This window comes from Camelus ferus, chromosome 1 (assembly GCF_009834535.1).
Source record: "Camelus ferus isolate YT-003-E chromosome 1, BCGSAC_Cfer_1.0, whole genome shotgun sequence".
Taxonomy (NCBI): domain Eukaryota; kingdom Metazoa; phylum Chordata; class Mammalia; order Artiodactyla; family Camelidae; genus Camelus; species Camelus ferus.
Genome location: NC_045696.1, coordinates 39,463,993 through 39,469,992, shown reverse-complemented (window position 1 = coordinate 39,469,992; position 6,000 = coordinate 39,463,993).

The following is a 6,000-nucleotide window of genomic DNA, read 5'->3' as shown; positions in this document are numbered from 1 at the left end:
AAGGTTTTGATTTTCAAAGAGAGAACTTCTTGCCTATAGCTAGTGTTTTCTCCAATCATCAGGGCAAAACCGAGGCTTGGTATATCCTTAGCTCCCTTCCTCCATCTTTATATATAATTTCTGATAGAGTTATAGGTATATGCACATCCGTGTTAATTAACCCAGCTGAAAAACTTTTCTTACAGAGGCTTCCAAGGAAATACATAGAGTCACAGGGATAAGGACTGGTCATCTTATCCCTTTAAAGGTGTTTTCTGTTATAGCACCAGCTAGAGCTAAATAATAAATGCCTTATAATGCTTTGAATAAAAATAGTTCTCAAACATAATTGGTAAAACTTGCTGCCTAGGGGCTAAAATTAATTTATTAGCTATGAATGAGGATGCTGGCTCTATGGGTCTGCATGTTTAGGGGTGTGTGTGTGTGTGTGTGTGTGTGTGTGTGTGTGTATGTATATATATATATAAAATGCCTAATATATAATATTATATGTATTTTATATTATGTATGTATACTCTAACAACAACTTGATAAATTTTAAGCCTTCACAATGAAATTACTTTAAATTAAAATTTGTTTAAAAATATACATTTGTGTTTATGCATGTAGGATTAATAAAGAATATAAAAACAAAACAAACATTACTTGCATGACCTACTTCAACAACCCCAAGGAAAATAGTGTTATCCTCATTTAACATGTTAGAAAGCCAAGGCAGAAGATGTCAATAACTCATCCAAGGTCACACAGACGTTACAAAGTGATTTGTTGTTGTGGTTTCCAACTCAATTTTTTCCGATTCTAAAGCCTTTATGTGTCCTGTTACATCGCACCATAATTTTTACTCCATTATTTTGAGGCATTATTCATTTAAATTTTCCAGAGAAGTGAGAGAAAGGTTGGGAATAGTAAAAAGGTGTGAGTAGATAAACTCTAATAATAGCTATGATATTACTCATCACTATAGTACTAAGAATTATTACCTACTACCTAAGGTGTCATTGAGGACTTTCTTTAAGTCAGCTAATCAAGATGCTTTCCAGAGGCTCACTTTCATAGTTCCCCGCTTTCTATATGACTTCAGTAGAATGAAAATGCACAAAATGCTTGTTATTTCGTTGTATAGTGTGCTCCATTTTTATATGTCTGAATGAAAGTATTTCCCAGAAGAATTCTTGAACCCTCAGAAAATTTTCCTTTGTGTATTAGTTCCAGTTTGCAGAGAAGCAGACCTTAAGACAAGAGTAGGCAAGAGATTTATTGCAAGATGGAACTTGCAGAGAAGTTGCGGAGAGACCCTCAGACTGAGATGGAGGTCTGACCCTCTGGAAAAAGAGGGAAGGAAGGTGGACTGGGTAGGTTTTTTCCCACAGGTTAGAGTGTAGATTAAATTAAGTGTGAGAATGAATATATGTGAGCCACTTAACAGTTCCTTGGTACTAAGTGAATACTCAATAAACATAGATTTCATTCTTAGTCTGCATTTGAAAACATAATTGCCATAAGAATTGTAGATATTTATCACAAGTCATCTTCCTTGTGCATTTTTCTTGGTAATAGAGCTGTACCGTTACAATGGAAAATTGACGTCAAGACAGTGGTTCTCCTTCCTTGAGAGCTAAGTAAATAATCTTCAGACATCCTCGAAGCTAGAAAACTTTCTAGGTAAATCCAAGTGAAAGAAGAAAACAGTAAAAGTCAACATTCATCCTCATATAGCTGCTCAAATAAAAAGTTCGTTACTTTTGTTTTAGAAACTTTTCACCTGGAAATATTTGCACTTTTCCCAGAAATATGGTATTTGCAAATGTTTTAGAATAGAGCATTTGGAATAAATTGGTAAGACTCATAGTCAACTATTATCCTATCCAACCAATTCTAATTTGCACTTAATTGAAAAGTTGAAATATTTAAAAATAAGATAAAAACTGCATCTACATACACAAACTAGACTGACATTTCACTTAATGGGCAAGTCAGTTTAGTAAAAATAAATTGGAATCTTTGAACCAAATGGTGACTTGTTGCATTTAATATGAGAACAAATGTGATTTGATTGACCTTTAATTTGATAAGGCTTTGTCCAAAGTTAAATCATCCCAAAGTTCAGGATATTAAATTTAAAGCTGAACATGATATTTTAAAAATTCCTATTTTGACTTTAGAGGAAGAGGCAAAACTATACTGAAATATTAATATGTGTTTTATGATACATGTGACATTTATTTGAAAGTTAAAAATATGTATTCATTATAGGAAATGTAAAATAGTCATAAAAATGTAAAGAAAAGTAAATTAAAATGAAAAGTGAATTTGTTCTTGGTTCTACTACGTAAAAAAAACTATTGTTAACATTTCAATATACTCTCTAAATAAAGCAAGCTGAGGTAATTCTTTGATGTTAAAAATAAATAATAGATTTCATACTTGAATAACATGCTCTCTTATTCTTAAAAATTGTATTTCCTTTTCTCCTTGATTATGGGCCATTTATTATTAACTTTATTATCATTTTACTTCATAACATTCTTGACTCCCCCTCCTAAAAATGCTGCTTGGAAAATATTATTTCTTATTTAAAATCAATTTAAATTGAGTTTTTACCATATGTTTGGGGAAATTTGTAATATTCCTAATTTGACAAAACTGTGTTTCTTAAAACTACATTTGGGAGTCCCTATTAAAATTAGGAGGTCATTTATTTTAAAATGTGCCTTCTGAAGAGAGTAAATGAAGTTCCTGAAAGACAGGAGTGCTGGCTACTGACTCCTCTCCACACAGATCCAGTGCAGCTTCTTGGCATAATAAATAGCATTTAATAAGAAAGATGGTGAAACTTTAAACTTCTGGCACCAGTTTAGGCTGCATAGCTCACAGGCACACAGTCTACAGTGTGAACTTTGGCATTGGATTTACTTTTTCTTTTTTTTGCTGTAGTTTTATTATAAGAAATCTGGGACATCTTAGGGATAAAGAAAATTAGACTATGATTCTTAGCACGTATATGCTTGTTAAAAAAAAAAAAGTTTTCCTGTTAGGGCCACTGTCATAGGTGCTATTATCCTTTAGTGCAGAGTTGGGTGTGAGGGCGAGTAAAATAAATAATTGTCCATTTCTTACACGCAGCATATATTTGATTTTCTAGATATTTTTAGTGACTGTCAGATGGACGATGCCATTTCTAATAGATCACAGTTAAGGAATTTAAGAGACTATGGGAAACATGTTACAAAAAAACATTTTTCTTTTGAAAAAATAATGTATTTTTCAGTAAAATGGACTTCCTCTTCCCTCAAGCGATGTTAGCCACGAATAGGTAAGGGGTTTGGTGCTTTGAGATATTTGCACTGGAAAAAATAAGAAATACAGTTTGAACTTGAGAAATTATTATAGAGAGAGAATAAACTAAACCAAGGGAAGGTTGTGATATTAACAGAAACTATTAAAGAGTCTAGAAATCAGAGAAAAAATAGGGTGACGTGGAAAAAGCAGGAGCTTTGAAATTGCATAGGCCCGAGCTTAACTGATATCAGGTTTCACTTTAGGGTCAGTCCACTAAGAATTATGTGAAATTTGATTTCTTTGAATACTATTTTCTTCATCTCTATAATGGAGTTGTTTCTCAACCATTGCTTATCAAGTTCTTAATATGTACCAGTTACTTTTGCAATAAAATGCTGCAATAAAAATGCATAAAAAATATCGAGGCTATAATTACATTCCAGGGTAAAAATCCTAGAAATGGAATTTCTTTCCATGCATGCATGTTTTAAAATATCCTCTAAAAAGTTTAATCAAATTACACTCAATCAATAGTTCAAGAAGTCTTGCCTACACTCCACACCTCTAATCCTGATCAGTCTCAGTATTTAATGTTTGAATCTTTGCCAATTTAATAGGTAAAATTATATTTTGTTATTTTAACTTGGCCGTCTTTGATTACTTATCATGCTAAACATTTTCATATTTATTGGCAGTATTTTTTATGTGTTTGAATTATATAAGTGAAATTACTATAATTTAAAATCCTAAAGACTGAATAAGTGATGCAGTTCTGCATTGAACTTTTTTCCAATTCTTTATTTCTTATTAATACGCGAAAGTCAGGTCTGCATTGCATGAACATCTTTTTCGTTAGAACTAGACTAGCCACTTCCATCTACCTTCAACTCCTCTGAATCTGTATTTTTTGCTATGAAACCATGGGCCAAGTTTCATTTCTCATTTACCACTTCTCCACCTGAGTTGTCAGTTTTGCTTTTGGTCTAAACTGAGGGTAAGTGAGAGGGCACCTCGTTAAATCACTGTCTTTGGGCAGGGTTAGAATAGAGTTATCTACTTTGCATATCTTCTTTAGTTTGTTTGAAAATAAATTTAAACCTAATACTGTTGATGATGTGTTTGTCTTGTGTTTAAAATAAACTTTTACACTTAAAAATCTTTAAGGGCAATACAAGTATTTTCATGTGGGGTTGCCAGTGATGGAGGGGCATATTTCTTTAAGGAAATGTGACAATATTTAGAAAATAACCATATCAAAATGGTAGTTATATGAAGTGACTTTTATATGGACTAACATAGGCTTTTCCCTAAACATTGGAAAAGATCAAAGAAAATGATTTGAATTTTAATTTTCTTTCTTTTGCTTTTTATTTTAATATATTTTTATTGTAATTTTCTTTTTATATATCAAGCTCTTCTAAGGTGGCAGTACTCCATTCTTTGATTCAAAAAATAACTAAAGCCTTGTAAACTCCATGAGGAAACAGATTCCACTTCTGCCTCTTTAAATCCTACAGTCTAATAGTGCCATATATCTATAGTAGTTGATTATGAGAATGGGCCACAGTTTCAATCTTTTAATAGGACATTTTAATCCATTTATGTTTTTATTGTACTTGTTGATATATTTATATTTATATATGTCATTCTGTTTTGTATTTTTTCTTTTCCTTATTTTTTCCTTTCTTGCATTGAATCAAGTACTTTAGACTGAATATTAGCAATAAATTTCAATACATGCTTATCATCTGCGTTTGTACGTCATGTGTTTGTGTGCGTAAACAGAGAGAGAGAGAGAGATGGAGACTGGATGGGAGAGAAAGAGGAGTTTCGTGAGTGGGTGACTGCAATATAACTGCTTCAGAATCCATCAGTTATAATAAGGAGACAATCAGTTACAATAACAAATTTGTGGCTGTCATAGTGCATTGTGTATAATAGACACTTTGCTTTCACAGTTTGATGTTTCAGATATTGACTATTTTCAAGGAACTCCACGGGTCTAGGCATAAAAGGCATAAAATGAAACCACTGACCTACAATGGGATGAGTAAGGACTGACTGAACTAGTGAGTGCAGCCAGACACCTAGGGTTGACACCGCAGTTCCGCTTTATTTTCTACTCATTATGCAGTATCTCTGAAGACGTTAAACTTTACTAAATTGGTATGGAGTAAATTATACGCTATTTGTAGGTTTAGGAATTTGTGAAAGTTTTGCAATAGACAGTTCTTAAATACTATCTATACTCTATAAGGAAAAGAGCGGAGTTGCTTGCCGAAGACTGCCACAGAAAATTCTTTAAAAATTAAAAATAGTCTTTAGTCACACAAAACTTTTGATGCATAAAATTTTATTTGATCTAAGAACATCACAAGAATATATCTTCTGCAAATATGGATTATAAAGTGTTTTGGCAAGAAGAACCTTTTATATTTCGTTTTGAACCTAATAGTAAGAAGGAAATGAAATCTTCCTAATCAGAATTGATAGGGGCTAGCAGATAAAAATGCTAAACTTCTGATCAGTGGTGGCAAACATGAAGTACTTACAGATGAAGCCCAACTCTTGTTAATACAGGAGTGATAGTAAACTGGCTAATTAGTAAATCTTCTTTATTAGAAAATAAGAAAAATCACTGAATACTGTCAGATTGATGACATAATTTACTTGGTCTGCAGAGCATTGCAAAATAATATGAACATTGCATCATAAATC